This window comes from Candoia aspera, chromosome 3 (genome assembly GCF_035149785.1).
Source record: "Candoia aspera isolate rCanAsp1 chromosome 3, rCanAsp1.hap2, whole genome shotgun sequence".
Taxonomy (NCBI): Eukaryota; Metazoa; Chordata; class Lepidosauria; order Squamata; family Boidae; genus Candoia; species Candoia aspera.
Genome location: NC_086155.1, coordinates 135,777,527 through 135,802,279, shown reverse-complemented (window position 1 = coordinate 135,802,279; position 24,753 = coordinate 135,777,527). Strand labels below are relative to the sequence as shown.

The 24,753-nt window shown below is 38.7% G+C and overlaps 1 protein-coding gene across 4 annotated transcripts in view; it reads right to left on the bottom strand.

Annotated features, from left to right (window-relative positions):
* GMDS (GDP-mannose 4,6-dehydratase) overlaps positions 1 to 24,753 on the bottom strand; it is a 336,036-nt gene that overhangs the window by 262,652 nt on the left and 48,631 nt on the right. The gene's annotated exons all lie outside the window — the stretch shown is intronic.

Below are 24,753 nucleotides of genomic sequence, written 5' to 3'. Positions count from 1 at the left end.
CAACAGTGACAATTGTAGTTCCTCCCACCTTATCTTTTTAAACTTCATTCCATATCTTGACATAATTATTTTGAAATAACATACAATTCATATTTGTTATAGTGATACCCAAATATTTTACTGTTTTCTCAATCTTAAAACCCATTTTCTTCATCAGTTTTGTTTGATCCTCTATTTTCATGTTTTTTGTTAACATCTTCATCTTCTGATTGTTAATCTTAAAACCTGCTAGTGTACCAAATTCTTTTAATTTTCCCATTAATGTTGCTATTCCCTTTAGTGGATCCTCCAAACCAACACCAAGTCATCAGCAAATCTCCTTAACTTTTAAGTTTCTTTTTAAATCTTTACTCCCACAATTCCCTCATCTTGTCTTATATCTCTATTCAGTAATAAACAGGAGAGGAAACAACAGGCATCTCTATCTTGTCCCTTTTCATACCTCCACTGAAAATTATTTGTGCTTTCTATGAAGTGTAAATCAATCTTACCCATTTAATACTCTCTCCAAAATTCGTATCTTCTAAAACTATCATCAGGAAATCCCAGTTCAAATTGTCAAAGGCTTTCTCTGCATCTAAGAAAATCAATGCGGCTTGTTTTTCATTATGTTGCTCCAAGTATTCCAAAATGTCCAACATATTTCTTATATTATTCTTTAACTGTCTTTTAGGTAAAAACCCACATTGATCCTCATGAATAAATTCTTGCAAAATTATTTTCAACCTCTCAGTCAAAATCGTTGTAACAACTTATAGTCATTATTCAATAATGATATCAGCCGTCTCTTGTTAATGTCAAATCTTGTCCCTTCTTAGATATTAATGCTATATTAGCCTCTTTCCAGTTCTTTGGCATCTTTCTCCTCTGTATAATAGAATTCATTGCATTTTGTAAAGGTTGTAAAAGTTCTTCCTCAAAACATTTATAGTAAGAAGGCAGTAACCCATCTGGTCCAGGCACTTTCCTGTTTTAGTCTTTTTTATAGCTTCTCAAACTTCCCTTATTGTTATGGATCCATTCATAATCTGTTTCTGTTTCTCTGTAATATTTGGTAAATTTTGTTTCTTTAAATATTCATCTATTTTGTCCTGGGAAATTTCTTGTTCTTTATCTAAATTGGAATAACATTGATGAAATACTATTTATTATTGTAAGCTGCCCAGAGTCACTGGTTTGAGATGGGTGGCTATATAAATTGAATAAATAAAATAATAAATAAAATATCTCTTGTAATTTCAATATCATTTTCTTCTCTTTTTCTTTATTATAATTTGTATGCCAACTACTTGCATTTCCCTTTATTCCTGGAGGGAGAAGATTCCCTGGAGAAACTACATAATGAAGGAAATTTGACTTTTTTACATATTTTATTCACAGGCAGGAGTTAGTGGAACTGAAAACTGACTAGTGGTACTAATTGTTTCTCTTACAGCTGTATGAAATTCCAAGCATTTTAATAATTCTAAAAAATAAGACTGCAGAAATCAGTTTATTAAAAACAGTGAGCAAACAGTACTTAGAGATTAGGGCTCCTAAGGAATTGACACCAGTTAGAACCTACTAGGAAGCATGTATTTTCAGAATCAGTTGTTAATTTTTTTTATTATTATTAACAACTTAAGCAAAAACTTTTCTACCCAATACTGTATTCATAACCCCAATTCTTGCCCTGCTGTGTTCAAGAATTTCTGTGCTCATGCTTTTTTAAAAGGTGAATTGCATCATACCCAGTATCAATTTTTCCAGGGCTAATATTAGTAATTATGTTTGACTGATTACCATTACTTTGTCAAAACTACATGTATTTCCTCTGTGTTGACATTCATATGAGATATCAAGATTTGACTGCATACTCCTTTCTGCCATATAGGGGAGGGAAAGGTTTTCAAGAGACTCATTTAACAGAGATTATTTCTAAGCACTATAAAGTAAATAAATTATCTTTTTCTGATGATACCTATCGGAACACAGAATAAAAGAAAAAGAACATGTTTGAAAAGAGGCAGAAAGATACCCAAAGCCCCTACATCAAAGAATCAATTAAGAACTTTTTACCAGCCATCTCTTGGAACAGATTATTTATTAAGAAGACTGTGTTTATTGTACTGTTTTATTGTTTTATTGGATTTTAATTAATGTTTTATTCCTATTTTATGTAAACTGCCCAGAGTCACTCTCTGAGTGAGATGCGCACAGAATAAATTTGATAGATAGATAGATAGATAGATAGATAAAATTCTTTTAAACCTGAATGTAGGAGACATTCTAAATATTGTGTCCATACACACATAAAATAGTCGCATTTGCTATTTTTTTAGGCAGCATTACCTAAAGAAAGAAAATAATTTTGACATTTTGTAAAAATATATGTTTTTAGTAAGTTAGAGACACATGCTGCAAAATGCAGCATTCCCTACAAATGATTAGAACAGTACCAGTTAGTCTTGGGACATTTTGCTGTATTTTGCTAGAATGCCACAAGCATAATCAAAGCCCAGTTTTTACCCCAAAACATGCTCATGACATTCTATGCAATTTGGGATCTCTAATCTAGAGACTATCTATGTAAGCCAATAAACTATGGTTAGCACAGTGGTGTGCTGCTAAATGTGTAAGAACCAGCTCTGCCAGCTTCACTGGCACTGCTGTGCTGCACCCCTAGCTGCAGAACAGCTGATTGGAGCAGTAGGCATTGTGGTTTAGCTCTGCTCTCAACTAGCTTGCAAAATTCCAGAAAATTTAACAATCGGCTCTTGCAAGCGGATGCCAGTTGGCTCCAGCACATCACTGGTTAGCCCCCCACTTGTTAGCAAGGTACATAGAGGGTACTGCCACACACTGAGATACTGATTCACATTTATGACACACAGACAGACAAACAGACAGATATAAAACCAAAACCAGAGCAACTAGATAAATCTGTATACCTTGGTAGAACATTTTCTAAAGATGTGAAAATAGATATAGTACAGGATTTGTAAGATGTAAAAATGCTGGTAGACAGGTCATGGGTAGTATGTGGTAAGTTGCAAAAATGAAAATGTATGGAAGAAGTGAACTGCTTGGTTTCTGCCCACTTTGTTATATGGAAGTGAGAACTAGGTATATCAGGCAAAACATAAAATGTAGGCTGAATGCAATGGGAATGGGTTACTTAATTGTGTTTGGTAAAACAAGAAGACATAGGGTGATGAATGAATGTACGTAGATTGACTACAGAAGTGAGTGATCAGTACAAAAAAGTACACAGAAGTGGTTTGGTCATATAAAGAGAATGAATGAGAACTGATTTCTAAAACAAATACATGAAGGAAGAGGATTAAGAGGAAGGGGAAGCTCAAGAAAGTTATGGTTGGATGGAACTGATGAGGTATTCAACAAGAGAGAGGTGAGAAGTTTAAAGAACAAAAGGCAATGTATGAATCAGAGTATGGATATGGTGGAACCATGGATTGTTTGCCAGGATAGAAAAGTACAGAGAGCATAGCAAATTGAGTTAATGTAAAGTAGATTTAGCTATACCTCCTTTCCTTTCCTCTTCTCTTATCACTTTTGATTTTTTTTTTTGGCTTACTATTTCTGATTCCTTCTCAGTGTTTTGTATAACATGGCTTATCCTGAAAGGGAACAACATGATGGGTATGTATGTATGTATGTATGTATGTACAAACAAATACAATACGATCTTTGTATACTATTTAGAAGCAAGCAGATTTTGCAATCCATATGCTTGATCTAAAAAAGAACTAAATGGGTTTGGATGGTTCCTGTAAAATTCCCTGCAAGTCACCTCCATTAAAAGAGTACAGAAGAATGGTAACCGCTATCACTAAAGGATGGAAATATATTAGAAATGCAGTGTTTCATAAAGTCAGTTATTAACATAGTAGATTAACAGAATACTGGTCAGCACTGGAAACTGGGAGGAGTGAAGAGCTCTTCTCAACTTCTCTGATCGCCCTCTTCTTTAAGCCACCACTGCTGTGTTCGTTTCCATCCCAGCTGATATTTGTTTGGATTCAGCTATGGAAAAAACATTCCCCGCCTTTCTTGTTATCCTTGCTCTTCAGGTGAACATGAGCAGTACTAGACCCTACTGGATCCCATCAGCTGCGTTAACTGTGCAACTGTTGGCACTTAACATATGTATTATGTATCAAATCAATTTATTTCATTATTCTCTAATTTAAAAGAGCTGATCCTTTGTCATTGCACAATTACAGCTTTATGCATTATTACATATCTAATTAAGTTAGTCTCTATCCGTTATTTGATTGTGGATGCGAGACCAACGTCATGTACATTATCAAGACATAGGCAGATGGGCCTGATGGAGGACTTCACCCAGCTCCCTCTGCCTTGGTCTGATTCAGCATCAAACTAGACTGGAGAAGGAAAACATAAAGCTTTGCTTTCCACAGAAAGTATATAGAGAATCCATCATCCCCATAAGGAAATCCAGCTAATTTTGAGAGTACATTCAATTTTGTGGCACCAATTTTGTGAGTACATTCTGATGTTAGGCTAAGAGACAGGATGCTTAAGAGCTTTTAATATCATGGTCTATGGTGTCCTACTGTTGGGACAAGGGTGTAAAGTACTATTCTTCAGTGGCTTTACTCTTACTTTCAGTGTACATTTCAGAAGGTGGCTTTCAGGGACTTCTTTTAGTACCATGGCTGTTAATCTATGGTATTCCATAGATGTCTATTCTGTAACCCTTGTTATTTAATGTCTGTATGATACCACTGAGCAAGATCATCAGGGGATCTGGAACTGGATGTTGCCAGTACAGAATTGACACCCTATCATTAGACAGATGAGAGAATGCCAGTGTCATACTGGTGCATGGATGCTGACACAAGCTGGAAAAAAGCCAGTAAACTGATTTATTTATTATAAGACAATGAATTGTGGTTTGTGACTCATGTGTGAGAGAATTATGAAATCTCTAATCCTGGAACAATAGGCCACAAACCACAAATAATAGGTGGGGTTGCATTCCCCTCTAAGGAACACATGGACAACCTTGGTATTTTCTCAGATTCATTTCTGTCACTCAAATTGAGTGTCACTCCGTCACTACCCTGCTTTTCTGGACAGGGAAGCAAATTTGATGCCAAAACTGTCTGAGTTTTGGTGTCAAGTATAGATTTGCCTTGTTACTTTTAGATTTGGGAGTTAGCAAATACAACCTAGCCATTTTCTACTGTCCTTTGTAAAAATGTGTCCCTATTAGTCTATCAAGTTACTGTCACTCTAAAATTTAAAAGTATTGTTTTATTTTATGACTATTAATGATTATAATCCTCCCTACAATATCCTTAGGATAATAAGTCAGCTTTAATTAATAAATAAAAAGCTCTTCAACCAATATTAAAGAACTTACGTCTAAGATTTTCAATCTGTGTTTACATACAGAATGTTTGGGCAGAAGTAGATTCAGGGTAACCTGTATCTGATACACTGATACTCTTTCTTTCTTATACACAACACCTCCTGTAGGTTCCCAGTATGCTCCCAAGCCTCTATCTCACATCCTCCCATTCATATTTCCCAGCAACTGGTCTCAAGATGGTCACTACTTCCATTATTGGTTCCAGCACTACAAGCCATCATGACTTGTAGCCATTAACTGTATCGACCACAATTTTGCCTAATCCTAAATGCTCAAGTAATGAATACCATAGGTTAACTATGAACTATTACAGAAATACTTGTTTTTATCTACTCTGATTCTCTTTTCATCGAACTTTATTAGATGTGATGGATTCCAGATTTTGAGAAAGAACAACTCACTTTTTCTCAATTTTATCTATCTTCTGCTTCCCTTTTACTTATTTCTAACTTTTTAAAAAATGCCTGCATTTAATTAAACCAAAGAGAAAAAGACAAGAAAGCAAAACAACAAAATTATTCTAAGCTAAAGCATATCCAAAGGTTAACCTTCTCTGCAGGAGACTTGCTCTATCCTTAATTTTGACTGTGCCTTTCTGCACCTTTTCCAGTACTACGTTATATTTATTTATTTATCTATCAAATTTATCACCGCCCATCTCCCCCACAAGGAGGGACTCTGGGTGGTTCACAATAAAAACCAAATATTATTTGAGGTGAGATGACAAGGATTGTACTAGAGGTCTGTGATGATCATAGATTAGTTTAAAGACATTTCAGTATTGTAAGTTTTATTTCTAGTTCCTTTCCTAATGCTTCCCAGTAGGAAAAATTTCCTTATTTGCAACAATGCCCAATGGTTTCATTAAGCTATTCACTCACAGATACACCACAAGATCTCTCTTTCTGGACAGACACTGCCCTCTCAAACCCCATCACCATGTCTGTGCAGTTTCACATTGTTAAGGCACAAATCATACCTTTATACTTTCTTATTCTGAATTCCATTTGCCAATCTACAGCACTAAATCAACCAGTTTAGAGATAACTTTTTAGAGCTCTTCCTTGTCACTTTTCTTTTTGATCAAGTTTAATAATTCAGTGATGCCCACAAACTTGGCCATTTCAAATTCACGTTCTTAACCTGTTAAAAGTTACACATTACATATGCATGCTATCATTACTTTACTGTAAATATGTTCCCAAACACAACTGGCCTAGGGTCAGTTATTTGTCGAGAATACTTTGTTGAAAATAATTTACATTAAGTACAGTATGAGATATATGCACCTTATGCTCACTGTATAATTGTACAAGTGACCACTGAATTTTCTCATTTTCCTAATACTGTCTAACTGAATGGAACTAATTTCCCATTATCATTATTAAGTTAGATGTGAAAGAAGCATATATGTGCAACTACCTTGTAAAATTATATAACTGCAAAAAACATATTCTTTAAGGGAAATTGCAAATCCAATAAATGAGGGGAATCCTACATTACAAAAGCATCAAAGTCAAAATACAGTCTACCACGAACACAGCATCCATAAAATCAAAAGTTTTAACAAATGTTAAATAGCACCCTACCTGTCCTAACTGCCAGGAAACACGCTGAGACAAGGAACTGGTCTCTAATGTTTTATTGCTTGTACATAACAGGAATCCTAACAAACTGAAGAAGCATGGGAAAACCCCAGCCATATAAACCCCAAAGGTTAAGATGGTTCCGATCTGTGTCTCTTTGAATGGCTACCTAATTCCTCAGTGCTACGCATGCGCTTAACAGTCTGGATGGGAGCCCCCTGCTCGCCATCCTTACTCATGACATCACCCTCCCCCCCAGATTCACATTCCATTTCAGCCCCCTCCCCTCCAGAGTCTTGATAAGATTCGTCGTCTGCTTCTAAGGTCCCATGGGAACTGGGCAACGATGGAAAGTCTTCAAAGGAAAACTCCTCCAAGGATGAATCAGTGCTGCTCTCCAGGTCTGATAACGCTTCTGGTCCAGGTGGCTGCTGCTGGAAAATAGCTAGATAATTAGGAAAGTCATCCCCCTCCCCCCTGGGAAATGTAAGCCCGAGGTGGAGGGCTGCCCCACCTCCTCTGTAACTGAAGTCAAGGCTTCGGGGGGGGGAGGTGCACACTCATGAACTCTTCTGCTTGGGATTCTTCGGCCTGCTCAGCCGAAAGAGGAATCTCGGGTAGAGTGCGAGGCTTGGGTTTGTGAGGAAAAAGCTGATGGAAACGATGAACCAGTGCTGGAGCATGTACAACTCTGGCATTCTCCCACGTGCGCTCTTCCTCAGGGTACCCTTTCCAGTGTATGAAATATTGGATGCCCCTTCCCCTCCTCCTAGAGTCCAGAATGTCCTCAACTTCGTATTCCTCCTCCCCCTCCACAATTACTGGAGGTGGGGGGGGCAGTTGCGATCGCAAGGCACTTGGGAGAGGGTCTTTGGCTAGCAAGGCTCTGTGAAACACTGGGTGGACTTTCATGGATGCTGGGAGCTGTAAACGATAAGCCACTGGATTTATCTGCTGCGCCACAGTGAAAGGGCCCACAAACTTAAGAGTCCAATTTCTTGGAGGGTCTGGTAGAGTTCAAAAACTTGGTAGAGAGCCACACTTTGTCTCCTACCGCAATCGCTGGTCCCTCTTGTCTGTGAGCATCTGCAGCCCTCTTGTAAGCACTCTGTGCCCTCTTCAGCTGCTCCTTTAACAACTCCTGTGCGGCTTGTTGCTCTTTAAGAAAATCAGCCGCGGCTGGAACAGTTCCCTGCTGGGAGGAGGTGGGCAACACCCGAGGGTTAACCCCGTAGAGTGCCTGGAAAGGGGACATCTTGGTAGAGGACTGTACAGAATTATTATATGTAAATTCTGCCATGGGTAGCAGGGCTGGCCAATTGTCTTGCTGATAAGTGGTGTAACACCTGAGATACTGCTGTAACCACTGGTTAATTTTCTCGGCTTGCCCATTACTGGCAGGATGATGCGCTGATGACAGGTGGATCTGGACCCCTAATGACTGGAAAAGGGCCCTCCAGAACCTGGAAGTGAACTGTGGGCCTCTGTCACTCACCAAGTGATTCACCATGCCTCTATACCTAAAAACGTGGTCCATGAACAACTGCGCTGTGGCTGGTGCAGATGGGAGGCCCTTGCAAGGAATAAAATGCACCATCTTTGTGAAAAGGTCCACCACCACCAGTATGGAAGTCAGCCCCTGGACCGGGGGTAAATCAGTGATGAAATCCATGGAGATTGTATCCCAAGGCCTACTGGGGGTGGGTAGGGGCTGCAAGAGTCCTGTGGGCTTCCCTGGGAGAGGCTTGGCTCATCTGCAGGTGTGACAAGAAGCAACGTAACCCTTGATGTCTGCAGCCATCTTAGGCCACCAGTAGTCTCTCAGAGCTCTATGGAGAGTTTTGAAAACACCTCCGTGGCCTGCCGTTTGGTGGTCATGGCAAAGTCTCAGTACTTCTTCCCTCAATGAAGGGGGAATATATAATCGCCCACTATGCCAGAGGATTCCTGCCTCCACATTGAATGGGGAGGCAGTGTCTTGCGGGGCCTCTGGAGGTCATCCATCCTGGCCCTGGCATACGGGTCTTGTTGCTGCTGAGCTCTGACTCTTGTAAATAGGTCCTCTGCTTGTCTGCCAGCTGCTAAAATCTCTGTTTGGCTCCCCCTCATAGACTGATCAAAGTTGTAAGGTTGTAATATAGTAGCCTGTACCTCCTGGTGAGTGGCGGGGGTTGCCTGAAAGGATCGAGACAGGGTGTCTGCCAAGCAGTTTTGCGCCCCAGGCACATAAGAAATAACAAAATTGAAACGGGAGAAAAACTGGCTCCATCTAATTTGGCGTGGGGTGAGGGATCTGGTGTTTTGTAGAAGCTGTAAATTCTTGTGATCGGTACAAACTTTCACAGGAAGGGCTGCACCTTCCAGCCAGTGCCTCCACTCTTGGAATGCTGCTTTAATTGCCAGCAACTCCTTGTTAAAAACATCACAGTTTCTCTCTGCTGGTGAGAGCATGCGTGAAAAAAAGGCACAAGGAAGCAATGTACTCTCGGTTTTGTTTGTATATTGCAATAACACTGCCCCAATGGCAATATCTGAAGCATCTGAATGCATTATAAATTGCTTTGTGGGATCAGGGTGTCTTAACAGCGGCTGGGATGCAAAGAGTTGCTTAAATTCTTGGAAGGCTGCTTGCTGTCTCTCCCCCCAACTGAATTTTGATCCCTTCTTCAAAAGCTGTGTGAGGGGTCTAGCTCTGTCACTGAAATTCTTTATAAAACGCCTATAGAAATTGGAAAATCCTAGAATTCTTTGTACATCTTTAACATTTCGGGGAGGTGGCCAAGAGAGAATTGCCTTGACCTTAGAAGGATCCATGGATATGCCTTCCGTTGATACTTTATAGCCCAGGAAATGTAATTCAGTTAAATCAAAGGCACACTTCTCTAGCTTGGCGAACAGCCTGCTCTCTCTCAGTCTTTGCAAGACATTACGTACATGGGTTACATGAGTTGTAGCATCCTCAGAGAAAATTAATATGTCATCTAGATAAATGACCAGATACTTATCTAGTAAATCAGAGAAAACTTGATTCATAAATCTGGAAAATATGGCTCCTGCATTAGACAAGCCAAAGGGCATAACAAGGTACTCAAATTTACCAAACCTGGTGTCGAAGGCAGTCAGATATTCGTGCCCCTCTTTCACCCAGATCAGATTGTACGCACTCCTGAGATCCAACCTGGTAAAAATGCGTGCCTTCTGTAAGCGATCTAGCAGATCCGAGATTAAGGGCAGAGGATAGGATTCTCTTTTTGTTTGTTTATTTAAAAAACTGAAATCGTGGACCACTCTCATGGGTGTCTCCTGGGTTGCAGGTGCCAACGGGTCAGGCTTCTTTGGTACGAAGAAGGTAGGAGCAGACGCTGGGGAAGTAGATGGTCGGATGAATCCCTTTTGGAGATTGGAGTCCAAGTAATCCTTTAAGGTGGCTAGTTCTTTGGGAGACATGGGATATTGTTTCCTTGCTGGAACCCTGGCTCCTGGTATCAACTCAATGGTGCAGTCACAGTCCCTATGGGGGGGTAGTGCTGTGGCCTCTTGTTCGCTGAAAACGTCTGCAAAATCTGCATACTTGGCTGGCAACTGGACCCCCCCTGCTTCCCTGACTGTGTTGGTTGCTGGAGAGCATGGAGCGGCTTGAATCTTGTGGTGCTGGCATTCCTTAGCTGGGAAGGAGATTGCTCCTGTAGTCCAGTTCAGCAACGGGTTGTGGATCCTCAGCCAAGGCGTGCCTAGGATTACCGGCACATTAAGCGATGCAGTAACATAAAGCTGGATCCACTCAGTGTGGTCTCCCATTGTCAGTTGCACCGGTTCTGTGAGTCTTCTAATCGGCCCTGCCTTGAGGGGCTGGCCGTCAATGGTCTCCACTTCTATGGGGCATGGCAATTCTCTGGTAGGGATGTTGAAGTCTTGTACTGTCTGCACATCAATAAAATTTGTTGAAGCTCCGGAATCCACGATGGCCTCTAGCTTGACCTGGTGCTCTGGGCTGATGTGTATGATTACGGGTAAGTAGTAAAAGGCTTGCCTGGAATCCTCGGAATGAGCCCTCCTTAATTGATTGATGATCTCCCTGCTGAGCTCTGTGGAGGGAGACCGATGGAGTTTCCCTGGTTGGAAGCAGAGGCGGAGATGGTTCCTGTTTCAGCAGCTTGCCTTAGGGGTCTTACTGAAGTTGCTTGGCCTCTCGCTGGGCAAGCTCTCACCATGTGCCCCTGGGCTCTGCAGTAGAAACAAAGGGCTCTCTCTCTCCTTCTCTGCCTCTCAGCCTTGGAAATAAGCCTCCTGCTCACCCCGATCTGCATTGGTTCCTCTTGTGCTAAGTGAGTGGATGCTACGGAGAGAGCTGGAAATCCTGGAAACGCTCTGAGGGTCCTGTTTCTCCCCAGCTGCATCTGCCTGAGCTCTTCTAGTCTGGCATCTATGACCACCGATAACTGATATAAGGCTTCTAGGGTAGCTGGTGTTCCCTGGCATACTAATTCATTCTTAATTTTCTCATCCAGCCCCTGTTTGAATTGGTCTTTTAATGCACTCTCATTCCAGTCCAGATCTCCTGCTAACAACTTGAAATCAGCAATGTAGATTCCCACCCTCTTGTTACCTTGCTTGAGCTTCCGAATCTCCCGGCTGGCCGTGGCCTCTCTGATCGGGTCGTCAAAGTGTGCTCGGAACCCTGCCAAAAAGTTCTGGTAGTCGTTGAGAATTGGGTCGTTGTTCTCCACCATGGGAATAGCCCATTTGGCTGCTGGTCCCTTTAGCAGGCTTAGGATGAAGGTGACTCTGGTTCTGTTTGTGGGAAACTCTGCCGGTCTGCTGTCGAAAAACATAGTGCACTGTGTGAGAAATGTTCCCAACAGTCCTGCTTCTCCTCCAAACTTCTCTGGTAGACTGCCCTGGGATCTCAAGACTACTGGCGGAGCTGCTGCTGCTGCTGCTGGCACCGGTTGTGGGTTAATCGGAACTGGTTGTTGTAACTGCTGTAGCATGGCAGCTTGTAATGTGTTGATCTGGAGATCTACTTGTTGGTGGTGTTGTTGCAGGGCTGCTGCCAATTGTTGGATGGCGAGCTGCATTTCTTGGTTTTCTGAAGACATTTCCAAATGTCTCTCCTTAATTTCTTGTTCCTCCCTCTTTCGATGGGAGGAGGAGTTTGTTAGGATTGATGTCCTAACTGCCAGGAAACACGCTGAGACAAGGAACTGGTCTCTAATGTTTTATTGCTTGTACATAACAGGAATCCTAACAAACTGAAGAAGCATGGAAAAACCCCAGCCATATAAACCCCAAAGGTCAAGGCGGTTCCGATCTGCGTCTCTTTGAATGGCTACCTAATTCCTCAGTGCTACGCATGCGCTTAACAGTCTGGATGGGAGCCCCCTGCTTGCCATCCTTACTCATGACACTACCTGTCATTATGTCAAATAGTTTAGAATAGTTTCACTGCAGGACAAAAGTGACTTGTTCATTATTATTATTATTATTATTATTATTTTAAATTTATTAGCCGGTCAACTCCATCTTTATGTGTTAAAGATGCTCTCAGAAAGAAAATGAGTTCTCTAAAGAATCATTCTTACCCTCTCTATTATGCTAGAAGATATTGGTGAACATCTCACATAGTGAAAAACCCTGTATGACAAAATACACTGTAGCTTGGAGAATGAGTTATCCTTTCTCCCAAGATACGCAGTTTAGAAAGTCAATCCAAAATGACGTATTTGGAGGAATATGCCTGTTTAGTAAAGGTAAAGGTTTCCCTTGACGTAAAGTCCAGTCGAGTCCGACTCTAGGGGGCGGTGCTCATCTCCGTTTCTAAGCCTTGGAGCCGGCGTTGTCATAGACACTTCCGGGTCATGTGGCCAGCATGACGACACGGAACGCCATTACCTTCCCGCCGAAGCGGTACCTATTGATCTACTCACATTTGCATGTTTTCGAACTGCTAGGTGAGCAGGAGCTGGGACGAGCAACGGGAGCTCACCCCGCCGCGCGGTTTCGAACCGCCGACCTTCCGATCGGCAGCTCAGCGGTTTAACCCGCAGTGCCACCACGTCCCTAGTATATGCCTGTTTATGCCACCTATAACTTATACATGTTTATGTACTGCATATAATGCATTGTAAGTATGAGTGAGATTAAGAAAGTGGCCATGAATTTTACAACCATGTAATTTTATCTTCGAGTGCCCATTTAAAAAAAAATGTAAACAGTTTAAATAATACATTCTCTGTCATATTAAACGAAGAAGTAGATACAACTGGATCTAGCCTAGATAATTTGGACATGGTTTCAGTGGGAACAATATTCAAGTACTAACTGAGCTAGGATCCAACCATTACTGAATGAACACTCTAAACATAATGATACCAACTAAAGAGAAATAGTAGCCATGTTTAGGAGCAGGCAATAAAAAATGTATGTCCTTTTGTGATTTAGAAAGGCAGGGATAAGTGAGAGCAATGACTCACCATACTGATATTGCAGTTTCCTCCAGCTCCATGTATTAAAGGCAGTGGCAAAAACCACAGGCATGTCTGGCCTTTGGCTGTTAACTAGAGGCTCTGAACTGAGAGCTGTGTGCTTGGGGTCACCAGAATCAGAACTGTTCCCACTTTTGTCACCACTTCACCATTTTTTAAAGATCTCAGCTGGACCAAGCAGCAACTCAAGACTAATGATGAATTAATTTAAAGGTTGTTGATATATACATTATGTGATTGTACCTTCATAAGCTAGGATGAAATATTTGATATCAGTTAGAGATCCTTGGGCTTTTAGGCATTCTGTTGATGACTGCAAAATTACACAGTTGACTTACAACCATTTGGAAATTCTAGTTGAGAAAGGAAATTTTCTTGTATTTACAACTGTCTTCCAAAAATATGTTATACAGTAAGGTTATTTTGCATTTGATATATTTTCTAGCATAAAAAGAACATGCAGTATGTAAATTTGTTTATTACTGTATAAAAAAACAAAATGTGATTTCATAACCTATGCTATCAGTACTTGATGCATCAACTCAAGAAATTTTCTTGATAATGATATAAACTTGGACAAAGATAAAATAGTCATTTAGTGTATGGTTGATAAACTTGACTGCATATGACAGATAGATGAATCCTAGTTTTTATACAGAAGCCATGGATACATTAGCCATAAAAAATCCAGAAAAGATCTATATAAGGCAATATTTAGTAGGCCAATTCAGAAAAGCATCCATATTTATTCATCAAGCAAGATGTTACCACCCCTCCCCACAAAGTAAATGGGGAGACTGAAGAGGGAAAAGGACTGGCCTTACATGAAGTCATAAAATATACATGGTTAGAATGTTAAAAAAGAATGTGAGAAGAGACAAGCAATACCTTACAACAGATCTAAGTAAACAAACAAATGGCTATTTTACAGGTAAGGCTTCAAAATATAAACATGCATTGTTCCCTGCACTATAGATTTTAATGAATTCATTCAATATACAAAATATTTAAAGGTTTTGCTTTGTAAAAAAAATGCATGTAAGATCAGATGTGATGCATAATTGTCCATCAGTCATTTTCAGCATGATATGAATTACTGATTTTCAACAGTGAATCTAGAAACTGATTCAAATAATGCACAACCTCTCTGATTCAGATGTTAGAGAGAATATTACCAGCATATTGTTGATATCCATTTTCCTAAATTCTTAAGGATCATTCACAATGGTTTCTTATAAACATTGATTACCACTGAAGATCAAAAAGTACTACAGGTAGTCCTCGACTTAGAACCACAATTGGGACTAGAACTTCCATCACTAAGCAATGCAGTTGTTAAGTGGCTCGTGCCCGGTTTTACTTTTTGCCATGGTTGTTAAGTGAATCATCATGGTCATTAAGCGAATTCGGCTACCCCCATTGACTTTGCTTATTGGAAGACTCCTGAGAAGTTCACAATTGGCGATCACATGACTCTGAGATGCTGCAACTGTCGTAAATACATGCCGGTTGCCAAGTATCCGAATTTTGATCATGTGACTGCGGGGACGCTGCAACGGTCATAAGTGCGCGGACCGGTCGTAAGTCACTTTTTTCAGTGCCATCGTAACTTTGAGCAGTCATTAAACAAATAGTGTAAGCCGAGGACTACCTGTACTGTATATACCATCACAGAGCATAGCTGACAACCTTTGAAATTGACCCTGAAAGTTGGAATGAATAATTTTAACAGTGTTCCCTGAATCCCAGCTTAGAGAGATAACCAAGAAAAATACCTTGGTCAATGGAATCAAAAGCTGCTGCAAAATCAAGCAGGATCAACAATTACTCAATTCCCCTCCCCCAAAAGATTATCCATTAGGCTGAGTCTATATAAATTAACACAAGAAATAAAATGTGTATTTGGTAGTAAAGGTCCAAAGTGGGCAAATGGCTCTGGATCTGGCATGGGCCCCTCACTGCACCATTTCCCGGGACAACTTGCACCTTTAAGGAGCTACTAGCAGGTTCAACAACAATGCTCACCCTGGATCTGAAGCACCTTTGTGTGTTCCAGATTTGAATACTGCACATTGCTATTTAGGTAAAATGTTTTTGAAAAGTGCTAAATATGTGTATTTATACAGATGATTATGCATGAAGGAGGCAAGGAACAGAAAAGACACCGTGACCTCCTGGTTTTTTATTTTTCAGAGGGATCAGACCAAAAGTTTAGTCAGTTTAGAATCATAGCTATAGCAGCATCAAGTACTTATCCTGTGGAAACTCATGGGATGTGTCTGTGTGTGTGTTCATTTGTTCGTTCGTTCATTCATTCATAATTTTTGGACCATGATGTAGCAGTAAAATCTTGGACTAGGACTGTGGGGATCCAGATTCAAGTCTATCCACAGCATCAGGTGACTTTGGGCCACTCATATTTTCTCACCCCAACCTCCCTCATAGGGTTATTGTATGGATACAAAGAAGGGAGAGCCTCATGGAAGCCACCTTGAAATCTTGGAGGAAAATGATTATGAATCTAACAAACATTTTGAGTGAAAATAACTGTATGAACCCCTGTAAACAAGCAATACTGATTTTATTAATACAAATGTTTGAACATTAATAAAATACATTCATATATTAATGTATGTGCATTAATGTATATGTGTGTGAGAGAGAGAGAGAGAGAGAGATAGAACAGCCAGTTTGGTGTAGTGCTTAAGAGACCGTGAGTTCTAGTCCCACCTTGGGCACAAAGCCAGTTGGGTGACCTTGGGCCAGTCACACTCTCTCAGCCCTAGGAAGGAGGCAATGGCAAACCACTTCTGAAAAACCTTGCCAAGAAAACTGCTGGGACTTTTCCAGGCAGTCGCCAGGAGTCAAGGTTGACCCGAAGGCACCAAGTTAGTCAGGGCTGCCTGTAGCAGTGGACTATTCCTGCAATGTGTTTATTTTTTAATAGAAACATAGCTTGACTTTTAAGAAAAATGTTAAGATATCGGGTACTGTGAGAAGCCAATTTTGGAAAACCAGTTAAGTTACCTAGTGATATAGGAAGGGCTGGACCTGAGTGCAGATGTTCTCCAAGCATCCAACATGACTACCTAGAGAGGTAGGGGGCAGTACCAGGGAGGGGGGGGGCAGTAGCAAAGATGCTGATATAACTGTTAGTACTACGGCAGGAATCTTGTTCCGAAATACCAGTACTATGGCTGCTGGCTTTTCTTTTACTGATAGGATTATACAGCAGTAAATCCTATATACTGCTTATAGAAGTTCTGGCACGAGCAACTACCAATCATCTTTTCTTTAAGATGATTTTCATTAAACAAGATATAATATATGCATGATCTCATTATACAGACTGAGAATTAACATATAAAACAATTACCTAATTATAGCATAACTGCATTTACAATGTACTATTACCCTGGCTGAAGGGAACAATTATATTTCCCAAATGTTTTTCATACAGTTCCAATATTAATATTTTATCTTCATGGTGATTCATATGTTTCACTAGTACCTTTCACAACTAGAATTTTTTTCTTAATTTCATCATTAGTTTTTGTCTGATTTTTTTTGTTTTTTTCCCCCCCAAGAATATCTATCAAACATGTTTTGGTGTACCATTTAAAGAAGTATTCCCTAACTCCTATGTTTGGCAGTCGCTGCTCTTTCTGCTGAAAGTGTGTTATGACATTCAACAGAACTAATTGTGGATTTTTAACAAATGTTTATTTGATTATATTATTTATTTAAATATCCTATTAAAAATACCACCCTGATGCACTTCCTCCATATACAGTTCATATTAATGTGTCCTTTTTTATGTCTTCTCCAATAACCAATAATCTACTCTGTCCTACAAGTCAAACTATCTTATAACATTTAACTGTTAGTTAAGCTGCCAGAACAGCCTTGGAACTCCAGGAAGGCTAGAAGACAAAAATGAACATCAGAGTAAGTGGGGAGAGATAAGGAGTTTGGCTTAGCATGCCTAATATAGGCAGGAACATTAGAACTGATGGATGAGAGGGACTTAGTGGGGAAACAACAGAACTAACACCAGTGCTAGGCTTGCCCTGGTGATTCTAGCCCATAAACGATCATGGCATAAATATGATGATCTGGCTACAACATCACTAAGTGCTCCTCAACTAAGACAGCAAAAACAACACTTTCATGTTAAATTACTCAGTTTATTAAGCCAACCTACTCAAAATTCTTGAATGATTAATACTGTAGTAATGCCTTCCAAACTGCTTACACACACCCTTTCTCTCAGGCTTCCTCCTCTTAAATTCCTCCTTTTTCTTGAACATTAATTACAGTTAGCCTTGGATTAATTCAAATTAGTCTTAGATTTCAGTCAAGTGAGAGGAAAACTATATTTGAGTTTGGATCCAGGCTTCAAAATCCAATTCAAAGGTAATTATTATTAGTGTTGAATTAGTGAAATCACAGCCAAGATATTAAGAAATCTTGCTATACTACATAGAACAACTCAGCTCCTCTTTTTTTGTGGACATTCTAAAGTTTCACTTTTTGTTTTCAGTTACATCTGAACTCTGCAACTGTAGTTCATGAACAAGCTGAGATATAAAATCAATTTTAAATTATAGCTTCACATTCAAACTGTTATTTAGATTGGATTTAGCAAGAAATAAATAACTGAAAATTCTGTGATTTTATGGCTTATACAACGGGAAGAAAAAATCAGTTGCATGAGAGGCTACAAGCTTTGTTTGTATTTCAGTCTATTAAGAAGAAATATAAATGGTCAATCACAGCCATCATACTGCCACTCACAAAGCTGATGAAAGCTTTTAATTTCTTCTATAGTAGGAACAGTTTCTCTTTGTTTTTTCACTAGTTTAATTCAAAATGAAATCAAAGAATTGGAGTTTCCAAAGTTTTATTTCTATTGTATCATGAAATAAAATGTTTTAACTTGACAGTGTAAGGATTTGTTAGTAGTCTGGTCCAGCATATCCAGAAGCAAAGAAAAGGTTGTTATAGATCACTCACTTTTGATATCTGCATATTTTCTCTTTTCACTTTTTATTATTTTTCTAACTACTTGTATCTACTAGTTCCCTTGGGATGTTTGGCCTATTTTTCATGAACAGCTTGATGATTAAACAGTGAAACAGATGGTTTTAATCAAACTCCTTTGAATGTAAAATAATTTAACGTACTTCCCATTTTTATCACCCATCTAAGCAAAAAGAAGAAGAAGCTTAAATCGTAAAATGATAGGAATGAAAACATTTAAACAATTCCGACTTTCTGTTTCACCTTCAGAAAGAATTTAAAAAATTAAAAGTGTAAGATATTGGCATAGCATGAAACTGAGGCTTAATAGTTGATAACTTCGTATTATTCATTTGCTGTAAGAAGCTTTTTTTGAAATTAGATAAAGATTAAATTTACAGCTATATAGCTCTATAATAGAACACTTTTAATAAGGAATATAAAAGTAGTACAGTTCTTAACATTTAACATCTAATGTTGTAGTAGTTGTACTACAAAGGCAAAATTAGACATTGCAGGAGCAGAACTAGGTTAGTATATGGTAGCCAGAAATCAGAAAGAATCTAGTAGCACCTTTTCAGCCTATTACATTTTATTAAAAATGATAAGCTTTCATGAACTCACTTCATCAGATGCATAGAGTGGATAAACTGACATAGCATTTAAATTGGGATAAGGTCCCAAATTTGTCAAATGTGTCTATTAATTATTTTGTGCAAAGTCTGGCCCGTTTCTCCTTTATAGTATCTAAAGGGGAACTGCTGGCAGATTATGGCATATAACATATTAAAGAAAAATCGTATGAAGTTATCTTGAGGAGTAAATGTTGATATAAATGTGACATGCAAGATCTTCCCTTCCCTTTTCCCTCCCACCTCTTCCCAATTTCAATCTTACATCAGTTTAGCCGCTCTACACATTTGATGAAGTAAGATGTACTGCACTTCACAAAAGCATATGCCTTTTAATAAAATGTATTATTCTGAAAAGACCAAATTTTAGAAGTCCATTCTAACTTTACATGCAGCTTTTAAAAAGAGAACTACAGAATCCAGTGACCACTCCCCAATGGAGTTTCAAAGAGAGCAATTTCCTTTCACCCTGCAGTTCCCTTAGACTCTTAAAATCTGCTCTATAGGGTGGGAGCTGATTCTAAGCAAATTTGGGAGGAAACAGGATGCATGAGCAAAAACCTATTTCTTTAATTTCATTCTTTCTCTTCAGCGGCCAAGGGAATCTATACACTTCTTGGCCTAAATCCAACCTTGTGATTTCTGATTGTGCAATGCTAGTTTTCTCTCCCCTTCCTCTCTTCTGCAAATCCCTGCATAGCCAAGTTCTGCTTCAGAGGTCTCCAATAATTTGGGGCACTGCAGGTAGGAAAGGGAATTTGATCTGCCAATGGCATTCAGTCTACTAGTAGACAGACACTATTAGATATAAGCTAATGTGCTATAACAAGTTGGTTAAGAGCAAATAATAATCCTTGCTAAACTGTGATATTTTGATTGAGAGCTAATAAAAATGATGTGCTCCTAATTACCTTAGGTCACAGCAAGTGAAAGCACTTATCCAGTTTTGGCTGACCTCCAAAAAGCTAAGCAGAATCAAACCCGTTTAATTCTTAGATGGGAATACACCAGGAAATTCTATGGCTATACAATAGACTAGAAAGTAAAAAAAAAAAAAGAAATTATAGGTGGTACCAGTGGTAAACTGTTTATTTACTGTGCCAAAAAAACAACATGAATGTGCCCACCTAATCACTAGAACCTAAGCATGACTGAACGATTTGTTAAGAATTAATTAAGAATTAAGAGCAAGTTAGAATTAGATTCCAAATTGGGCAGGAGTAAGCCTGTGTATTTTTTATATATACATCTATATATTCATCCTATAACCTCATTTTATCTTCAATCCCTAATAGTGTCTGTGCTTCTAATATCATTATGGTCTGAATATGTAGTCCTCTTACAATAACAATACAACTTAAATAAAACATTGTCTCTTTTAGAGCATGAATGAGGACTTAAAATTTTATATTTATATTTTATGTACCATATCTTGTTTTTATTGTATTTTAATATTTTAGCTTTATTGTAAACCGCCCAGAGTCCCGCTTTTGGGGGAGATGGGCAGTGGTGAAATTTGATAAATAACTGAATAAATAAATAAAAACTTAAAATTTCAAGTTTTTACTGGAAATATGTTTTAGCTATGGAAATAGACAAGTATTTTATTACAATTCAATGCTTCTCATTATTTCAATATTATGCTACCAGATTTCGTTTGGTTGGACCCACCTGCCATATGCTACTGTAAATAGAAAGCCTTTTGCTTTCATGTGTCCTCAGTGAGGACGTCAGAGAGAAATAACTGAAAATAACCACACTGCTACAGAGTTAGGAAAACTCAGAACAATGCAAATATTAAACGTGGATCACTTTCTGCTTACTTTCCATATTTGGACAATGGAACTTAGTTGTTTGAGCAGGTCTTCAGACTGTGGCCACTATTTTGTTATCTCGTCTCATTTTTCTGCCATATTGATAAACACGACAAAAATGCTAAGGTTAGTAGCATTTGCTACATTATTATAAATATTTTTATCACTTCATTTCTTAAATTTAATTTTGGCTTTGCTAAAATGATACCTAGAACTATTCAAAGTCCTACCTTCTAATAAACTAATCTTTCTTCACCCCCTTAACTTTAATCAAGTTGTATTAATTCTATATTGGAATAGTTTGATCAGAAACCCATGCTAACTATAATTTGCTTTAACAAAACTCAAAAGGATTAAAACTGATATTTAATATAACTAAGCTGCACGATGAAAAAATAATTGCTGCTCGTTATAAAGAAGTATTGTAAAAAGAAGTATAATTATACTAAGAGTTTCAAACAACATAAGTTTAAATATGACTATTTTAAACAGTGTATTGAATGTGCAATCAACTATATGACTAATTGGAATGTAACTATTCACATAGCTGTAATATACATCAGTCTTTGCTAGGTAATGATCAGTGATATAGTTTAGCAGTGTGAGAAAACTCACATTCAATTTATAAATACAGAAATAAATCTCACAACTTTCTGACCTGTACAATTAATACATTAAAATATTCCTGTGTATAGAATGCCTTGAACAACTGGCAGATTTTAATTAAATAAAAAAATATATAAATCAGTTCTAAATACTTATAAATGTACACTAACTGCTAATTACTGCCTAAATTATTGACAAGATATAGCAAAGGTTTTGTAAAAGAAAAAAGAAAATATTTTATAAAATCTAATTTTGGAAATGAACACATACATAATTGCATAATTTTAATGGATATACTTTTCATGTATTTATTTAGTGAAAATTATTTTAGGATACTTGTTTAAGTTTCAAAAAATCAAAAGGAGTCTGGTAGCACCTTCTCCAGCTAACAACTTTTATTAAAAGACACAAGCTTTCAAGAGCTACAGCAATATATACTGCAAAATAGCTTCCACATTTTGTGTGAGAAACACTTCCTTAAAATAATATATTATTATTCTTGAGCATCACTCTTAAATAATGCCAGTCAAATCTGAGTACTGACGTTTTTTTCTCTCAGTAGCTTATCTTTAAAGTGATATGCAGGCTTAGTCCCATAATACCCCAAGGCAGTATTTAATTCACTTAAAACTTGTGAACACTTTCTAGTTTTCACTGTCTATTTATTTTGATGTGTATATTATTCTTAGCTAACTTCCATCACATTTCATGAGTTGATGTCATACCTTAAAAGATTAGGCATTCCCACCTGGAACTATTCACAATGTATAGCATTGCATAACCTTCTCCGTCTTCTATTCTTGTGCATTATTAATAGTAGCATTCTTTCTTATTTAATGTATAACTGCAACTTCTACCAGGCTATGGTTGATAGAAACTTACTGTCTATCATGCTTCTTTCATTACAGTCAGAGGAACTGAATGGTTCATTATCTAACACTCTGCTGCCATCTATTTGACAAAAAGAAAACAACTCTTTCAATGCCCCGTTTCGAAAAATATAATCATCTGTTGAATCTTCTTGGACCAAACTAAAACAAAGAATGTAAAGACTTTCACTGGCATTTTGTGTTTAAATATGTCCTTCGATGTGAGTGAAACAAAGAGAAATGTTCTTGTGACAGCATTTACATGTCATTTTCATATTTGCTGGCATGTTGTATCCTTAGTATTTATGTCACAACATAGCAAATCTTAGGACGGAAGAACAATTTTTTAAAAAATATTCAGGTATTTCTTCCTTTCTCTCTCTGTCATATAGACACACATATAAAACACATTTTCAACTTTTAAAATCCTGGTTATTAATCTCATATAAATGATATGTATTTATTCATTACACCAAAATCCAATTCCCATTCCTTTGAAGTTATTCTCACTGAAGTAAATATTTATAAACTAGCAACCTTAAATTCTCAGTATTGTGGTCTGGATCCAGATATACTCATTCATTTGTAAAAGAGACCAAGATTCATAAGAAGCTCCTCCCACAGGTAGGGAAAAGATAATTTTTGCTGATTGCCTCTTTCAGCCAGCTCTCAGCAGCATTATATGTCATATTGCACTGGATTGTTACTTGATTCCCCAAAGCAGGTTTTCAATGGGTAAAGGGGGAAGAGAGAATTAGTAAAAATAACTGTCTCTCTTCTCCCTCGCCCCCACCCCACCTTTCTTGAGCAGAAGAATTGCCTGAATAAAACTCATCTACAAGTAATACGAATGCAATCCTCTCTGAATTGCAAACATCTGTTTTTAACTATGAACCTCAACTTTAAAAATAGGGTATTGCTGAAATATCTCAAAGAATTACTGGGATGATTTATGATACAATGGCTGAATTCAAGTGATAGAATAAAAAAAGGTCAGAATACAGTAAAATTTAAAACAGTTGTTACTTAAAATTATCTGTATACAGATACTGTATTTCTTTCACCCACCATGAACTTTTGGGAAACAGTTCAATTTCAAAAACAGGGTCTTCTGAGAAAGTTCAGTGAGGCTTACTCCTGTATAAATGAAGAAAAGCTAAAATTCAACAACTAGTGATACCAAATTACATGAAGAGCATTCTTGTTGTTGTTGTTTATTCGTTTAGTCGCTTCCGACTCTTTGTGACTTCATGGACCAGCCCACGCCAGAGCTTCCTGTCGGTCGTCAGCACCCCCAGCTCCCCCAGGGACGAGTCCGTCACCTCTAGAATATCATCCATGAAGAGCATTCTTATAATTAATTAATTAATTTGCAGTCCAAAACCAAACCAACCAACATTGCAACATATACAGCAATTAAAGAATTTGTATATATAAATTACAGTACATAGAAGCCAAAGACAATCAGTGTTGTGAGGAAGGCACCAGCAGATTCACATAGGCTATAGTACAGATAAAAAATTTGCCACCACGCTTGATACATTTAAAATTAGCTTTATCTTCTATTTGTACACAACTTAAATCTTAGATAAAATATATATACAGATAGTATTTAACCTATGACTATTCCAGTCAGCAACCATTCCAAGTTACAACGGTGCGGAACGAATGGTGGTTACGACTGGTCCTCAGAGTTCCGGCTGCCCCAGCACCCCTGTGGTCATATGGTCGCAATTTGGTGCTTGGCAACCCATTCACACTTACACACCCCACAATCATGTGATTGCCATTTCCAACCTTTCATGCTGGTTTCCCCAGAAAATCAATGGGGAAGCTGGCAGGGAAGGTCGCAAGTCGCTAAGGTAAGTCTCTCCCGTCCACAGATGCTTCCCCAGCCCCTCTGCACTCATGCCGCCATTCATGAACCCCTGTTCACTCTCCCTGACCTGCACAGCAACTCTGCACATCATCCCCGACCCATGCCATCCATCTCACACATATCCTCACACCCTCGCGCACCCTCCCTGACCCTCCCTGTGCCTCTCGCACACCACCATGCACCCTTCTTGACCTGTGTGGTTCCTCTCATGCAGACCCTCGCACCCTGGCACACCCTCCCCAACCCACACCACTTGTGTACCCTGGCGCACCCTCCCCCACCCACACAGTGCTTATCACACACCCTCCCCCGCACCTGCACACAGGGCTGCAACTGGGGGAGGCAAGCGGGCCATGTGCCCTGGGCACCGTGCTGGGGGGGGCGCCAAAATGACAAAATAGTATTTGTATACTGAATGTTTTATTAATTTAATGTGTAATAGAATAATAAAACTTGCTA